The 19,108-nt window shown below is 46.3% G+C and overlaps 1 protein-coding gene across 1 annotated transcript in view; it reads right to left on the bottom strand.

The window, feature by feature from the left end:
• LOC139240900 (vitamin D3 receptor B-like) overlaps positions 1-14,604 on the bottom strand; it is a 163,102-nt gene extending 148,498 nt beyond the window's left edge. The window contains exon 1 of the mRNA XM_070869406.1: positions 14,547-14,604. The gene's annotated coding sequence lies outside the window, so the exon portion shown is untranslated. The remainder of the gene's footprint in view (positions 1-14,546) is intronic.
• Positions 14,605-19,108: the final 4,504 nt, after the last annotated feature.

Consider the following 19,108-nt stretch of genomic DNA (forward strand, 5'->3'; position numbering starts at 1 on the left):
TATTATTTTCCAGTTTCTATTTGAGATTTCTGGCATTTGCAGTTTTCTTTTTCTCTCAATTATTATGTTATATATGTAAACATTATAACTGTGTAAGACTTGCCACCAAAGGTCGCAACTGTTGGAGGCCCAAGGGTCATCTGCACTCTGCTGCCTAGGCACTCTGGAGTTGTATTAAAGAGACTAAGGTCACATCAGTTTTACATAGAATCATAGAAAATAGGTGCAGGAGTAGGCCATTCGGCCCTTCTAGCCTGCACCGCCATTCAATGAGTTCATGGCTGAACATGCAACTTCAGTACCCCATTCCTGCTTTCTCACCACACCCCTTGATCCCCCTAGTAGTAAGGTCTTCATCTAACTCCTTTTTGAATATATTTAGTGAATTGGCCTCAACAACTTGCTGTGGTAGAGAATTCCACAGGTTCACCACTCTCTGGGTGAAGAAATTCCTCCTCATCTCAGTCCTAAATGGCTTCCCCCTTATCCTTAGACTGTGTCCCCTGGTTCTGGACTTCTCCAACATTGGGAACATTCTTCCTGCATCTAACCTGTCTAACCCCGTCAGAATTTTAAACGTTTCTATGAGGTCCCCTCTCATTCTTCTGAACTCCAGTGAATACAAGCCCAGTTGATCCAGTCTTTCTTGATAGGTCAGTCCCGCCATCCCGGGAATCAGTCTGGTGAACCTTCGCTGCACTCCCTCAATAGCAAGAATGTCCTTCCTCAGGTTAGGAGACCAAAACTGTACACAATACTCCAGGTGTGGCCTCACCAAGGCCCTGTACAACTGTAGCAACACCTCCCTGCCCCTGTACTCAAATCCCCTCGCTATGAAGGCCAACATGCCATTTGCTTTCTTAACCGCCTGCTGTACCTGCATGCCAACCTTCAATGACTGATGTACCATGACACCCAGGTCTCTTTGCACCTCCCCTTTTCCTAATCTGTCACCATTCAGATAATAGTCTGTCTCTCTGTTTTTACCACCAAAGTGGATAACCTCACATTTATCCACATTATACTTCATCTGCCATGCATTTGCCCACTCACCTAACCTATCCAAGTCACTCTGCAGCCTCATAGCATCCTCCTCGCAGCTCACACTGCCACCCAACTTAGTGTCATCCGCAAATTTGGAGATACTACATTTAATCCCCTCGTCTAAATCATTAATGTACAGTGTAAACAGCTGGGGCTCCAGCACAGAACCTTGCGGCACCCCACTAGTCACTGCCTGCCATTCTGAAAAGTACCCATTTACTCCTACTCTTTGCTTCCTGTCTGACAACCAGTTCTCAATCCATGTCAGCACACTATCCCCAATCCCATGTGCTTTAACTTTGCACATTAATCTCTTGTGTGAGACCTTGTCGAAAGCCTTCTGAAAGTCCAAATATACCACATCAACTGGTTCTCCCTTGTCCACTCTACTGGAAACATCCTCAAAAAATTCCAGAAGATTTGTCAAGCATGATTTCCCTTTCACAAATCCATGCTGACTTGGACCCATCATATCACCTCTTTCCAAATGCACTGCTATGACATCCTTAATAATTGATTCCATCATTTTACCCACTACCGATGTCAGGCTGACCGGTCTATAATTCCCTGTTTTCTCTCTCCCTCCTTTTTTAAAAAGTGGGGTTACATTGGCTACCCTCCACTCCATAGGAACTGATCCAGAGTCAATGGAATGTTGGAAAATGACTGTCAATGCATCCGCTATTTCCAAGGCCACCTCCTTAAGTACTCTGGGATGCAGTCCATCAGGCCCTGGGGATTTATCGGCCTTCAATCCCATCAATTTCCCCAACACAATTTCCCGACTAATAAGGATTTCCCTCAGTTCCTCCTCCTTACTAGATCCTCCGACCCCTTTTATATCCGGAAGGTTGTTTGTGTCCTCCTTAGTAAATACCGAACCAAAGTACTTGTTCAATTGGTCCGCCATTTCTTTGTTTCCCGTTATGACTTTTAGTTCACAGTACTCAGTCTTGTGGAGTTCTTCCATACTTAACAATTGGCGACGAGTAACAGATTACAAACTTTCACACGGTCATGGCTGCCGTTGGTATTTGAGAGAGATTTGTAGAGGGTGATGATTGGGAAGCCAACGTTGAGCGTCTCGACCAGTGCTTCGTGGCCAATGAGCTGGATGGGGACGATAAAGCGCTCAAGCGCAGGGCGATTCTCCTAACCATGTGTGGGTCCACAATATACGGCCTCATCAAGAATCTGCTAGCACCGGAGAAACCAGCGGAGAAGACATATACAAAGTTGTGTACACTGGTTCGGAACCACCTCAAGCCGAAGAAGAGCGTCTTAATGGCCAGGTATCGCTTCTACACGCACCAACGCTCCGAAGGCCAGGACATGGCGAGTTATGTCGCCGACCTGAGACGCCTTGCGGGAACTTGCGAATTTGCTGGATTTTTGGGGGAAATGCTGCCGGACTTTTTCGTGCTTGGCATCGGCCACGAGGTCACTCTTTGCAAGCTGCTGTCCGCCGAATCCCTCGACCTGAGCAAGGCCATCACGATAGCCCAGGCATTCAGATCCACGAGCGATAATACCAGACAGACATCTTCCCAGCATCGAAGCTCATCGGCAAGGACTGTGCATAAAATAACGTCACTAGCAGGCAGAACTGCATATGGCGGGGCCTACACGTCTGCAGCTGCAAGACCTAGGATGACTCAGAGTCCGCCATCGGGCGTGAATGCAAATCCATTAGCACCATGTTGGTGCTGCGGGGGTAATCATCGAGCCCATCAATGTCGATTCAAGCACTACGTGTGTAAAGGCTGCGAAACAATGGGGCACCTCCAGCGAATGTGCAAGAGTGCTGCGATTCACCACGTGGCAGAGTCGGCAGAGGATGATCGATCCGGCATGGATCACGCAGAACAAACAAGAGAGGCAACTCAAGCCGAGGAAGAAGTGTATGGGGTACACACCTTCCTCACCAAGAGCTCTCCTATCATGCTGAAAGTCAAATTGAACAGTATTCCAGTATCAATGGAGTTGGACACGGGGGCGAGTCAGTCAATTATGAACCAGAAGGCTTTTGAGAAACTGTGGGGCAACAAGGCACAAAGGCCCAAATTGAGCCCGATTCAGACAAAGCTGCGCACCTACACCAAAGAGCTCATCCCAATCATCGGCAGTGTGACAGTGAAGGTATCGTACAATGGAGCTGTGCATGATTTATCACTGTGGATTGTACCAGGTGATGGCCCAATGCTATTCGACAGAAGCTGACTGGGAAAGATTCGATAGAACTGGGATGACATCAAAGCACTATCTTCAGTGGATGATGCCTCATGCGCCCAAGTGCTGAGCAAGTTTCTGTCGCTATTTGAACCAGGCATCGGCAACTTCACAGGTGCCAAGGTGCAGATCCATCTAGTCCCCGATGCAAGGCCAGTTCATCACAAGGCTCGAGTGGTTCCATATACGATGAGGGAGAAAGTCGAGATCGAACTGGACAGACTTCAACGAGAGGGAATCATATCGCCAGTCGAGTTCAACGAGTGGGCCAGTCCGATTATTCCGGTGTTGAAAAGCGATGGCACGGTCAGAATCTGCGGAGACTACAAGGTAACGATTAACCGAGTCTCACAACAGGACCAGTATCTGCTACCCAAGGCAGATGACCTGTTCACAATGTTAGCGGGGGGGAAGTCATTCACCAAGTTGGACCTAACCTCTGCCTACATGACACAGGAGCTGGCTGAATCTTCGAAAAGATTGACGTGCATCAACATGCACAAAGAGCTGTTCATATACCACAGGTGCCCTTTTGGGATTCGCTCAGCTGCTGCCATTTTCTAGAGGAACATGGAGAGTCTGCTGAAATTGGTTCCGCGCACCGTTGTGTTTCAAGACGACATCCTGATCGCCGGTCGTGACACCACCGAACACCTGCACAACCTGGAAGAAGTTCTAAGTCGACCAGACAGAGTGGGACTCAGGCTGAAATGCTCCAAGTGTGTTTTCCTGGAGCCAGAGGTCGAATTTTTGGGGAGAAAGATTACGGCAGATGGCATCAGACCCAAGGACTCAAAGACAGAGGTCATCAAGAATGCACCCAGACCACAAAATGTGACGGAGTTGCGTTCGTTCCTGATACTCCTCAAATATATTGGTAACTTTCTACCCGGGTTAAGCACTTTGCTGGAACCGTTGCACATGTTGCTACGTAAGGTTGACGACCTGGTTTGGGGTAAATTTCAAGAGACAGCCTTTGAGAAGGCCAGAAACCTACTTTGTTCTAATAAGTTACTTGTACTGTATGACCCGTGTAAACGTTTAGTACTAGCTTGTGATGCATCTTCGTACGGGGCCGGCTGTGTGTTACAGCAAACCAATGTATCGGGCAAACTTCAACCGGTTGTATATGCATCTAGAAGTCTGTCTAAGGCTGAAAGAGCCTACAGTATGGTTGAGAAAGAGGCGTTAGCATGTGTATATGGGGTTAAGAAAATGCACCAATACCTATTTGGACTTCAGTTTGAGTTTGAAACTGACCACAAGCCGCTCATTTCACTGTTTTCAGAGAGCAAAGGTATAAACACCAATGCTTCGTCCCGCATCCAAAGATGGGCACTAACATTATCCGCTTATGACCATGTTATCCCCCACAGACCAGGCACTGAAAACTGTGCCGATGCTCTCAGCCGGCTACCATTACCCACCACTCAGGTTGAAATGGCGCAGCCCACAGACTTGCTACCGGTCATGGATGCTTTTGAGAGCGAGGGGTCACCCGTCACAGCTCGCCAGATCAGGACCTGGACCAGCCAGGATCCTGTGCTATCATTAGTAAAAAGTTGGGTCCTAAATGGGAACTGGTCGGCCGTTCCCGGGGAAATGCAAGATGAAATTCAGCCGTTTCACCGACGCAAAGATGAAATGTCCATCCAGTCGGATTGTCTCTTATGGGGTAATCGCAGGGTTTTGCCAAAAAAAGGCAGGGAAATGTTTATACGCAACCTACACAATACCCACACAGGCATTGTCATGATAAAGGCTATAGCCAGGTCGCATGTTTGGTGGCCCGGCATTGACTTGGACTTAGAGTCATGCGTACACCAGTGTAACACGTGCTCACAATTGAGCAATGCACCAAGGGAGGCTCCATTGAGTCTGTGGTCATGGCCCTCCAAACCGTGGTCCAGGATCCACGTAGATTTTGCTGGCCCCTTTCTCGGAAAGATGTTTTTAGTTGTAGTGGACGCTTACTCTAAATGGATTGAATGCGTAATCATGTCATCCAGCACATCCACTGCCACCATTGAAAGCCTCCGGGCTATGTTCGCCACCCATGGCTTGCCCGACGTCCTTGTCAGTGACAATGGACCATGTTTCACCAGCTCGGAATTCAACGAGTTTATGACCAGCAACGACATCAAGCAGGTCAGGTCTGCCCCGTTTAAGCTCGCATCCAACAGTCAAGTCGAACGAGCAGTCCAAACGATCAAGCAGAGCTTGAAACGCGTGACGGAAGGCTCCTTGCAGACCCGCTTATCTCAGGTTCTGCTCAGCTACCGGATGCGACGGGGGGAAGTGATGTTATGTATGTAAACATTGTAACTGTGTAAGACTTGCCACCAGAGGGCGCAACTGTTGGAGGCCCAAGGGTCACCTGCACACCTCGTGCAAGGGAGCATAAAAGTTTGTCTGTCATGCTGCTTAGGCACTTTGGAGTTGTATTAAAAAGACTAAGGTCACATCAGTTTTAGTTCACAGTACTCATTCTTATGGAATTCTTCCATACTTAACGTATTAACTGTGTGCAGCCAGGGATACTGGAGTTTAAGATACTAAGATTTGCATTAAATTGTTCTGTGAAGACCTGGGGGGGGGGGGGGGGCGGAAACGTGGAGTGAAGGCTGGCAGGGAAGAGGCAACTTTTCGCTTTCATTTTTTTAAATAAACAGTGTCTAAGAAACTGTATATAGAGAATAACAGGTACCTCGACAGATTACAAGGCTGCAATCCAAATGCAGGAACTCTAGCATAAATCTTCCAGAAACCACTAAATACTGAAGAGGTGCCTGGGTCTTGGGAAAGGCAGATGTTACTCCTATTTTTAAAAAGATAGCAAAAGTGACCCAGGAAATAAGACCAGTGAGCTTGACGTCCATTGTGGATAAGTAGGCAGACAGGTGGCAAAGTGCTCCACATGGGGACAGAAATTCAGGAAGGGATCATTATTTAAATGGAAAGAAAATGATGTGCATGGAAAACGAGAGCAATCTCATGGTCCTGATCGACAATAAATTGAAGTTATCGCAACAATAGTTGGAAGCAGTGAGTAAAGCAAATATTCACTCTATCCACAGGTAAAAGAACGAAGGAAACCTGATCAGAAACAGCAGCAAGAGCTTCCACTTGAAAAATCCTAGTGCCCTGGTCCACCTAAAATTCAAGAGAAGATGTAATATAGATTTTGCATTGTGCAGAATGGAGCCCACATCCACCACAACCTTTACTACAGACAGCAGTCCATTTATTAAGCTAACAGTAGATAATATAATTTCAATATGAGTGATGTGCAGTTAAACACTGCCACACTCACATCTGCCAGGATGTCGGCTGATGCTCTTAGTTGTTTTAAAATAGGAAAGCTCATTGGATGCCTCACCCAGCTAGACACATTTGACCTACTTACGAGTGCTAGGCTGCCAAAGATGGGTGATTAGACTTGTACCAGTAAGCTGACTAAAGTTTGTTCACACTGTTATACTGAAACTGATACATGATATGTAGTCAGCCACTTCCTTGTCAATAGTTTGACCTGAACTGCTACAGGGACACCAAATATAGACATTATTCAGAGTAGGTGTAAGGGATGTTTCCCTGGGAACGGAACCCTCCAATACAATCACATGCCTCTAACACACAACACCACACAATCATGCTTCAACTGACCAGAATTCAACCAGTATAAATAACTATTGCATTCTCTTCTCCACAACGTCAAGCTACCTTCAGTTATCAGTATAAAAAGGGCCAACAGTTGGCATGAATCTCTCCTCTGAACAACCTGAACTGCCTGATGACAGCAGCTCACCAGATAGTAGACCACTGGGTCAAAAAACAGATTGTTAACCACCCAAATGAAGTATTCTCCAGTGGAGCTAAATATCGTAACATTTGCTCAAGATTTACTGCAAGGTGGTGGTTTATAAAGCGAATGCAGCAAAGCCACAATACACTATGGAGGGATGATTTATTCTCAACTGCAACTTTGTGAGGCTACAAGGACTGGCATTACTTGGTCACCACTCCCCATCTACTATCCTATACACATTAAAGATTTTCATTATTTATTGCTATATTGAAAAAGCATTTCAGAACCCACTGTAGGGAATACAACAAACTTACGTTATTTGAATTCTTCTGGATTTAAAGTCTTTAAGCAATGCATTGGTTGGCCCTGAAAACGGGCATGGGGATCGTGATGCATGATTAACCCGCACCCTTTCAGTGTAATGCAGTTAGCACGCCAACTTTGTGCTGCCTGCACATTATAATGATTTCTGCGTGCAGCCAGCACTACTTGTGCTGTTCATTGGCTACACATATCAGCTGATGGCCCAATATTGTTACTAACTTGCACTACTTAAAGCTAGCCTACACCTCTTAAAGGGGAGGTGCATTGTGACTGGAATAGGTGCTGGGAGTCGTTCTACAAGTGAATCTGATCTTGGAAAGAGTGAAAAATGGCTGACCATCAGAGAGAGCGGGCACCCAGGTTTTTGGACGCTGCACTGGAGGTCTTGGTGGAGGAGGTGGAAAGGAGAAGAGATGTCCTGTAACCTCAGGAGGGCAGGAGGCCCTTCAGACATATGATGAGAAGGCAGTGGGAAAAGATAGCCATGGCGGTCAATGCCAGAAGTATAGCCCCAAGGACCTGGATGTAGTGCCGCAAGAAGTTTAATGACCTCATACGAGTGGTCAAGGTCAGTGAGTGCATCTTCAAATGCCATATCCTACCTAGTGCACCGTTAGCCTCAGCTACTGCTCAATTCACCACACCCCCATCACTCATCTACCAACATCAATCAGGACTCATACCTAACATCCATATGCTTCACCTCACCCTAACACACTTATCACTGTTGTAAGTCTCATACCCACATCTCACACCTTGCACACACTGCCAGCTATTCAACCATGCCAGCCACATCACCCAAACATAATGCATGACACTCACTGGCACACTTCCCTCTCTCTTACAGGAGAAGGTGATGCACAACCGGAGGTAGCAGGAATTACCGGAAGAGGGAGAGGCGCACCTGCATGTTCTAACCCCATGGAGGAGGTGCTGGCCATCATGAGAAAGGGCATCGTTGAGACCATGGCCACTGGTGGGGCTGGAAGGATCGATGAAGAGGATATCCTCATACCTGTAATGTATGCACCTGAGACTATTCTCACAGGTTTGTAGAGCTGTTGCACATGGGGAGATCCTGTCCGAACTGACCCTCATCGGCGCAAAGCCCCAAAACCTTCCTCGGGAGCCGGCGCCTCACAACTTGAGCCTCCTTGGGGAAATCCCCTCCGTGCCTTTCAGTTCTGCGCGGAGGGGTTTCCTGTACGGGCTGCTCCTGCACACTCTCAACTTTGCCATCCTCGTCTGCCGTCCGGACACGCCATGGCGTACCATCTTGTCGTCCAGAGGAGGCGGGGGTCCCCGATGGAGTGCACTCTACGCGGGAGTCCTCCCACTATTTATCGGGGACTTGGCCTGGAGGGTGGTACACGGAGCAGTCCCGTGCAATAAATTTTTAAGCCGGTTCACGGGCTCCCAGGCCGCCTGCAATTTCTGCGGTCTGGAGGAGTCCGTGTTCCATGTTTTTACGGAATGTGCGAGGTTTCAGCCCCTGTTCCATTATTTAAAGGGGCTGCTCCTCAATTTCTGGTTGCACTTCAGTCCCACACTCCTGATCTTTGGGCACCCTGTGCGGAGGGGAGCGGGTAGGTCCGAGGGCCTCCTCGTAGGACTGCTCCTGGGCACGGCCAAGGGGGCCATCAGCCGGTCCAGGCAGCGGGCGGTCGAGGGGGTCGTTCAGCCAGACTGCCTGCCTCTCTTCCACGGTTACATCCGGGCCAGGGTGTCCCTGGAGATGGAGCACGCGGTGTCCACCGGTACGCTCGCGGCCTTCCGTGAGAGGTGGGCGCCGGAGGGACTGGAGTACATCATCACCCCCGGTAACCAAATTCTAATTTGATTTTATATGTTTTAAAGTTTAATTTGTTTTAATTGCTGGGTTCTTAGTGTCCCCTCCCCTTTTATAGGGGGCACTTGTAAAATATATGGTTTTAATGCCCCCCCAAAAAAAAAAATTAAAAAAAAACACAAAAATCCCCCCCAAAAAAACAAAAAAACATTTATTAGAAAAAGGGGCTGTTAAGTGTCTGGAGTGTCCCCCAGATCGGGGGGCACTTGATCTAATGTCTATTTTGTTCCCCCCCCCCCCCAAAAGAGTTGTAGAGCTGTTGCACATGGGGAGATCCTGTCCGAACTGACCCTCATCGGCGCAAAGCCCCAAAACCTTCCTCGGGAGCCGGCGCCTCACAACTTGAGCCGCCTCGGGGAAATCCCCTCCGTGCCTTTCAGTTCTGCGCGGAGGGGTTTCCTGTACGGGCTGCTCCTGCACACTCTCAACCTTGCCATCCTCGTCTGCCGTCTGGACACGCCATGGCGCACCATCTTGTCGTCCAGAGGAGGCGGGGGTCCCCAATGGATTGCACTCTATGCGGGAGTCCTCCCCCTATTTATCGGGGACTTGGCCTGGAGGGTGGTGCATGGAGCAGTCCCGTGCAATAAGTTTTAAAGTTGGTTCACGGGCTCCCAGGCCGCCTGCAATTTCTGCGGTCTGGAAGAGTCCATGTTCTATGTTTTTATTGAATGTATGAGGTTGCAGCCCCTGTTCCATTATTTGAAGGGGCTGCTCCTCAAATTCTGGTTGCACTTCAGTCCCACACTCCTGATCTTTGGGCACCCTGTGCGGAGGGGAGCGGGCTGGTCGAGGGCTTCCTCGTAGGACTGCTCCTGGGCATTGCCAAGGGGGCCATCAGCCGGTCCAGGCAGCGGGCTGTCGAGGGGGTCGTTCAGCCCGACTGCCTGCCTCTCTTCCGCGGTTACATCCGAGCCAGGGTGTCCCTGGAGATGGAGCACGCGGTGTCCACCGGTATGCTCACGGCCTTCCATGAGAGGTGGGCACCAGAGGGACTGGAGTGCATCATCACCCCCGGCAACCAAATTTTAATTTGATTTAAGTTACTGTCTAAAAGTTAATTGATTTAATTGTCGTCTTTAGTGCCCCCCTTTAATTAGGGGGCACTTGATTTATGGTCCTACACAAAATAGTTGTAGAGCTGTTGCATTGTGATTGGAGTAGCCAGTCACGTGATGTTCACAAGACTCAATAAAACCCCAGTCAGTTGGGTCTAGGTCATCCACGATGAGGTATGCAATTGTGAGCCGAGTGGATGAACTGGTAATGTGTAGTTTGATTATTAAAATGTTGTTAATAAACCAACTAGTTCTTAATAGCAATGTGTTGCTATGAATTCTTAAGCAAAGAACCCATGATGCAAATACATTACAATACCTAATCCCCCTTCCCTCATCCCAGTCTTCTGAGGGAAGAATTAGAGGGAACAATGACACAATGCTGCTGATGTTACTTTTCCTGTACTTCTGCACTTTGTGTTGTAGAGCAAATCAGTGAGTTAACACAAGGCTTTGAAAAGATTGGGTGCAAGCAGTGCAATAGATACGCTCCAGTGAACTATTTCTAATCGTATTTCTTCATTATGCAGTCTGCAGTAAACAAACCTAATTCCCTACTCAGATTATGTATTTACTTTTTGAAAACCAAGATGAAGAGTAAAGGTTCACAGCTAAGACCACCACCAAGATTGGAAAAAGATGAGATAAATCAAGAAATAGTTAGTTAAATGACACCAAACTTGTGTTTTCAAAGCCCAAAGATTGTCGAAGGAAGACTGAGGAAAGTAAGGAGTTGTAGGGTTTTGAGGTCCTGAGAATGAGTTTGAGTCAGTGGCAGTGTTGCTATGCTCATAATAAAAGGATGAAACTGAGTACTGTGTACAATGAGCAAGTGTGACCTTAGCTCCTTTTAATAAGACTCCAGAGTGCCGGTACCTCGTGGGTGGCCTGCTTATGTACCGTGCTCCCAAGGGATGCTGGGATCCCTTGGGACTCCAACAGGTAGGCCCTCTGGTGGTGGTGTAATACAGGTTATAAGGGGTTAAATACATAAGAGTGATTTTTGATTTCAATACAGTGAGGATTCAGGGAAGTGGAAGAGTATATAGGACGGGGAATTTGGAGCTTATGAGGAATAAGAAAGAAAAGTTCAGATGAGCACTGACAATCTATAAACTTGAGAAAGGTTGGCCACCAGAGATGAGAGGGGAATTGCCTATTCAGAAATCCTGTCCAGGAGTGTGTGAAAGGTACTAGAAGGGCCTCAATATTCAAGTCTTGGGCTTTAAATTAAAGGACACTATTGGAATTCGATTGATCCCTTCCTGTGATGGTAGAACACAAAAGGTGCATGTAGGGACAATCTGCGTTGTTTCTTTATTCTGAACAGGTTACACGTACTCAGTTGAACTGTTGCATAATGAGATGTGCTTTGTATCAGACAGTTATTTAATTGTAAGTAAGGTGATACTTGGCAAACTATGTAAATTGTCAGGTTCTGATCACTTCCTAGTCATTGGACACCGACCCTGAAGAGCATTCTGCCTTAGCAGTAATTCCTGTAATTGTCTTCCCTTGTGATTTGGACAGAACCAATTTTATCCACAGCTGTTGCTGCATCTGTTTTAGCACTGGCATAATAAATATTTCCAAGTACACTTGTGTGTCTATAATCCCCATTTAAATATGCAAGCAGCTTCTGTACTGCAACAGACTTGATGACTCAACTTTGACAGAAGAACATAAGAAATAGGAGTCGTCGGCCATTTGGCCCCTCAAGCCTGCTCCGCCATTCAATATCATGGCTGATCTGATCATGGACTCAGCTCCACTTCCCTGCCCGCTCCCCATAATCCTTTACTCCCTTATCGCTCAAAAATCCGTCTGTCTCCACCTTAAATATATTCAATGACCCAGCCTCCACAGCTCTCTGAGGCAGTGAATTCCACAGATTTACAACCCTCTGAGAAGAAAAAATTTCTCCTCATCTCAGTTTTAAATGGGCGGCCCCTTATTCTAAGGATGTCCCCTATTTTAGTTTTCCCTATGTGGAAATATCCTCTCTGCATCCACCTTGTCGAGCCCCCTCATTAATTTATAAGTTTCAATAAGATCACCTCATTCTTCTGAGCTCCAATGAGTAGAGGCCCAAGCTACTCAACCTATCTTTTTAAGTCAACCCCCTCATCTCTGGAATCAACCCAGTGATCCTTCTCTGAACAGCCTCCAATGCAAGTATATCCTTCCTTAAATATGGAGGCCAAAACTGTACGCAGTACTCCAGGTGTGGCCTCACCAATACCCTGTACAGTTGTAGCAGGAATTCCCTGCTTTTATACTCTATCCCCCTTGCAATAAAGGACAACATTCCATTTTCCATTTGCATATTGGCTAGATTCAAAATAATTGCCGAGTGCCTTCTCGGTGTCAAACCCAGCATTTGTACATGAATCATATCTCTGGGAGTACCAGTTGTGTTACCCAGATGTTTTTTTAAAGAAATGAATAAGGCACTATACCATTCCTGGAATGGTCACTAGAGTGAGGTACTGGAGAGCTGCCATGCCCCGGGAACTTCCCCAGAATGATGCACTGCCTTCAGGAACGTGTCAATTTGAATTCAGTTTTTTTTTTAAATCTTGAAATAAAAAGCTGGTATCAGTAAAAGTGTCTTTAAAAACCCAACTGTTTCACTAATCCTTTTAGAGAAGGAAACCTGCTGTCCTTACCCAATCTGACCTATAGGTGACTCCAGTCTCACACCAACATGGTTGATCCTTAACTGCCCTCTGAAGTCAATCAAACTGCTACCAGCACTTCAAAGCGGCGGCTCACCACCACTTTCTCAGGGCAACTAGGGACAGGCAATAAGTGCCAGCCTTGCCAGCAGTACACACATCCTGAGAATTAAGTTTTTTTTGGACTAAATGTGCCCAGGTACAGTTATTGTAGGCCATCTCGGTTTTATTTTAAAATATGACAAATCAGTTTTAGATTTTCAGAAGATGGTATAGTGTATGCACCTGTGAGTATCAATAAAACCCCAACCAGTTGGGTTTAGGGGATCCACGATGAGGCAGGTGGTTGAGAGCCTGGTGGATGAACTGGTAATGTATTGTTAAACCTTTGCTAATAAACCAACTAGTTCCTGATAGCAATATGTTGCTATGAATTCTTAAGCCAAGAACCCATGATGCAAATACATTACAATACCTAATCCCCCTTCCCCCTTCCCTCATCCCTCATCCTAAAGTCCTCTGACTCACAAGCTGCAGATCGTGTAAGCATGCAGTTCTTATTTTTTCCTCTTCCCTCACCACAACCTTACCCATATCCCTTTTTCCTTTCAGGTACCCAAGAACTGCAACCTGCCCAGGCAGTGGAAGAAGAGCAAGAACACAGTAATAATGAAAAGACAGAGTCACTTGGTTTCACATTCGCAGCCAGCAACTCAGATACTGACACTGCACGTATTTTAAAGCAGGAACCTGCACGCACTGAGACACCGGGCACAACTGCACTGCAGCCAGGGCAGGGATCAAGGATAGCGCAAGTGCCAGCTCGCCATAGGGCGAGATTCCACACTAGTTCTGCTGTAGAGGACTCTGATGATGACGTTGATGGGCCAGGCTACATAAGAAGAACACACCCAAGTACTTGGTGCACTGGAAAGCCTGCCAGACAAATCTGCATTCAATGTCAAGGACCATGGCGGAGTCTGGCACCAATTTGACACAGGGTTTTACGCAGAGCTTGGAGCCCCTCCTTTCCAACATGGAAATGGTGTCTTCCTCCAGCAGCACACCTGTGGAACCCACCATGATTCAGTGTCTGATGACCGATGTCTTCGCTTCATTTCAGCACAAGGAGCTTCCACCTAACGTCCGAGTGCTATACTCGACGCTCAGACTGTTGTCATACAATCTCAGGGGGGGGGTCCTTCATGCTGTTGAACACATGTTCAGCTATGGGAGGTTAAGAGAGGGCATAGGGTGGAGCGTGGAGCTCCAAAATGGCAGCACTGGCATCAAATTGATGTCATGATCGGCCTTCTGGCGGATGCTAGGTGCACACACGCTAACCCCTTTACCAATTTGGCGTCCGGCGCACTTTGCGTCAGAAGTGTGTGCGCGCGGCGGACGCCATTTTGGAACCTTAAGGGGTCTTGTAGCGCCCAAGAAATAGGCACTACTGAGCCCGATTCTGCCCCGTATTTGTGCAAAGCATAAAAGGTCTCTGCCATCAGTCAGACTATCAAATAACAGAAGGAAATCGGAGTTCTCTCTATTCTTACCTTCCTTATTCAGTAGGTGGCATCAACTTCCTGTTTTGCAGTATTTATTATCTTCACCTTCAGTTGCTCATGATTTTTAATTAAAATTTTAAAACCAGTGACATCAAACCTGTCAATAAAGAAAACAATGTTTTTAGCTACAATATGTTGTAATAAAAACCTTGCCATATGCTACAACTCATGTTGACCGTCCGGTCTACTCAAATATTAACATACTTTCAATTAGACAGTTAAACCCCATTTCTTTGCATCATCTCACATCAATCCCACTAACAATTTAAAATTGGTGAACACAATAATTAATTTCCACAGAACACAAAAACATGAATTTTTGTTAAATAGTTTAATCTATCAGAGACCATTGTTGCATAATCCAACTACTTGCATCAGACCATGCTCTTTTGTAGAAGCATAAAGGTGAGCTTGCATAATTTAGTCTTCAGTGGATGCTACTTATAGTGGGTCGTTACACTGCACAATGCATAGAAACTGATACTGCTGTGTGTATCATATGGAAGCAGCAAACTATCTACGCAGCAGCTGTACTAGAAATGCTAGACTGGTTCATCAATCACCTGAACTGCTTCTCTCCCTCTCAGATATCAGCTATTCTTTACAGCAGACATACAAGTACATGACATGCACCAGTCTTGTGCTGTCAGGAGTGAACTATTGGCTTTTATCCACCGTGTGCTGCAGTTTGGCAGGGGAGGGGGGAGGTGGTGGGGAGGAGGTAGACTTCTTCTCATATGACTGATGGCCAACTCCTTTAGGTTTTCCTTCACATTTTGAAAGACACTTACATAGATGCAACTCATATTCCTGCCATCAAGGTTACTTGTTTATATAAAAAGGATCCAAATGCATTGGATTTTCATGGATTTTGCAAGCTATTAGGTCTCCACTTACAAGTAAACAGAGCCAGATTCCTTCTCCTTTAGCGGTGGGAATCTCAGTTGCAGGGAGCAAAATAAATAAGGAAGATTAGTGAACTCCGTTTCAGCACCATTCTCCCATCTGTAATGTATTTGTGTCATGGGTTCTTTGCTTAAGAATTCATAGCAACACATTGCTATTTAGAACTAGTTGGTTTATTAGCCAAGGTTCAACAATCACACGACACATTACCAGTTCATCCACCAGGCTCACAACCACCTGCCTCATCTTGGATCCCTTGAACCCAACTGGCTGGGGTTTTATTGATACTCACAGGTGCATACATTACACCATCTTCTGAAAATCTAAAACTGATTTGTCATTTGTGAGACTGGAGTCACCTATAGGTCAGATTGCGTAAGGACAGCAGGTTTCCTTCTCTAAAAGGATTAGTGAAACAGTGGGGTTTTTAAAGACACTTTTACTGATACCAGCTTTTTATTTCAAGATTTAAAATAAAACTGAATTCAAATCGACACATCCTGAAGGCAGTGCATCATTCTACATAAGAACATAAGAAATAAGAGCAGGAGTAGGCCATACGGCCCCTCGAGCCTGCTCCGCCATTCAATACGATCATGGCTGATCTGATTATGGACTCAGGTCCACTTCCCCGCCCGCTCCCCATAACCCCTTATCGGTTAAGAAACTGTCTATCTCTGTCTTAAATATATTCAATGACCCAGCTTCCACAGCGAATTCCACAGATTTACAACCCTCAGAAAAAAACATTTCTCCTCATCTCAGTTTTAAATGGGCGGCCCCTTATTCTAAGATTATACCCTCTAGTTCTAGTCTCCCCTATCAGTGGAAACATCCGCTCTGCATCCACCTTGTCAAACCCCCTCATAATCTTATACGTTCAGATCACCTCTCATTCTTCTGAATTCCAATGAGTAGAGGCCCAACCTTCTCAACCTTTCCTCATAAGTCAATCCCCTCATCTCTGGAATCAACCCAGTGAACCTTCTCCAAACTGCCTCCAAAGCAAGTATATCCTTTCTTAAATATGGAAACCAAAACTGTACACAGCCTCACCAATACCTTGTATAACTGTAGCAAGATTTCCCTGCTTTTATACTCCATCCCCTTTGCAATAAAGGCCAAGATTCCATTGGCCTTCCTGATCACTTGCTGTACCTGCATGCTAACCTTTTGTGTTTCATGCAACAGGACCCCCAGGTCTCTCTGCACTGCAGCACTTTGCAATTTTTTTCCATTTAAATAATAACTTGCTCTTCGATTTTTTCTGCCAAAGTGCATTACCTCACACTTTCCTCCATCTGCCAAATTTTTGTCCACTCACTGAACTATGTCCTTTTGCAGGTTTTTTGTGTCCTCCTCACACATTGCTTTTCCTCCCGTCAGCAAACTTGGCTACATTACACTCAGTCCCTTCTTCCAAGTCATTAATATAGATTGTAAATAGTTGGGGTCCCAGCACTGATCCCTGCGGCACCCCACTAGTTACTGATTGCCAACCTGAGAATGAACCATTTATCCCGATTGTCTTAGTTAGCCAATCCTCTATCCATGCTAATATATTACCCCAATCCCATGAACTTTTATCTTATGCAGTAACCTTTTATGTGGCACCTTGTCAAATGCCTTCTGGAAGTTCAAATACACCACATCCACTGGTTCCCCTTTATCCACCCTGTTCTTTACATCCTCAAAGAATTCCAGCAAATTTGTCAAACATGACTTCCCCTTCATAAATCCATGCTGGCTCTGCCTGACTGAATTTTGCTTTTTCAAATGTCCTGCTACTGCTTCTTTAATAATGGACTCCAACATTTTCCCAACCACCCATTCTGGGGAAGTTCCCGGGGCATGGCAGCTCTCCAGTACCTCACTCTAATGACCATTCCAGGAATGGTATAGTGCCTTATTCATTTCTTTAAAAAAACATCTGGGTAACACAACTGGTACTCCCAGAGATATGATTCACCGAGAAGGCATTCAGCAAATAATTTTGAATCTAGCAGGTCAAAGTTGAGTCATCAAGTCTGTTGTCACGGCGTGGCCTTTGACAATGTGGATCACTTTCCATACCTCGGGAGCCTACTATCAGCAAGGGCAGACATCAATGATGAGGTCCAACACACCGCCTCCAGTGCGCCAGCGCAGCCTTCGGTCGCCTGAGTAAGTGTGTGTTCGAAGACCAGGACCTCAAATCTGGCACCAAGCTTATGGTCTACAGGGCTGTAGTGATACCCATCCTCCTGTATGGCTCAGAAACGTGGACTATATACAGTAGACACCTCAAAGCGCTGGAGAAATACCACCAATGATGTCTCCACAAGATCCTGCAAATCCATTGGGATGATAGATGCACCAATGTCAGTGTTCTCGATCAGGCCAACATCCCCAGCATCGAAGCACTGACCACACTCGACCAGCTTCGTTGGGTGGGCCACATCGTCCACATGCCCGACACGAGACTCCCAAAGCAAGCGCTCTATTTGGAACTCCTACCAGGCAGGCGAGTCCCAGGTGGGCAGAGGAAACGTTTCAAGAACACCCTCAAAGCCTCCCTGATAAAGTGCAACATCCCCACCGGCACCTGGGAATCCCTGGCCCAAGACCGCCCTAAGCGGTGGAAGAGCATCCGGGAGGGCGCTGAGCACCTCGAGTCTCATCACCGAGAGCATGCAGAAACCAAGCGCAGGCAGCGGAAGGAGCATGCGGCAAACCTGTCCCACCCACCCTTTCCTTCAACAAGTGTTTGTCCCACCTGTGACAGAGACTGTAATTCCCGTATTGGACTGTACGGTCATTGTTGGAGTAGAAGCAAGTCTTCCTCGATTTCGAGGGACTGCCTATGATGGATAATGCAGTACAGAAGCTGCTTGCATATTTAAATGGGGATTATAGACACACAAGTGTACTTGGAAATATTTATTATGCCAGTGCTAAAACAGATGCAGCAACAGCTGTGGATAAAATTGGTTCTGTCCAAATCACAAGGGAAGACAATTACAGGAATTACTGCTAAGGCAGAATGCTCTTCAGGGTCGGTGTCCAATGACTAGGAAGTGATCAGAACCTGACAATTTACATAGTTTGCCAAGTATCACCTTACTTACAATTAAATAACTGTCTGATACAAAGCACATCTCATTATGCAACAGTTCAACTGAGTACGTGTAACCTGTTCAGAATAAAGAAACAACGCAGATTGTCCCTACATGCACCTTTTGTGTTCTACCATCACAGGAAGGGATCAATCGAATTCCAATAGTGTCCTTTAATTTAAAGCCCAAGACTTGAATATTGAGGCCCTTCTAGTACCTTTCACACACTCCTGGACAGGATTTCTGAATAGGCAATTCCCCTCTCATCTCTGGTGGCCAACCTTTCTCAAGTTTATAGATTGTCAGTGCTCATCTGAACTTTTCTTTCTTATTCCTCATAAGCTCCAAATTCCCCGTCCTATATACTCTTCCACTTCCCTGAATCCTCACTGTATTAGAAACATAGAAATTTACAGCGCAGAAGGGGGCCATTTCGGCCCATTGTGTCCGCGCCGGCCGACAAAGAGCCGCGGTCAGCAGCCCTGAAGGTTACATATAAACCAGTGAGCAATGAACAATGAACAATGGCGGAAAGGTAAAGCGCACCCA

Source organism: Pristiophorus japonicus, chromosome X, assembly GCF_044704955.1.
Source record: "Pristiophorus japonicus isolate sPriJap1 chromosome X, sPriJap1.hap1, whole genome shotgun sequence".
NCBI classification, from domain to species: domain Eukaryota; kingdom Metazoa; phylum Chordata; class Chondrichthyes; family Pristiophoridae; genus Pristiophorus; species Pristiophorus japonicus.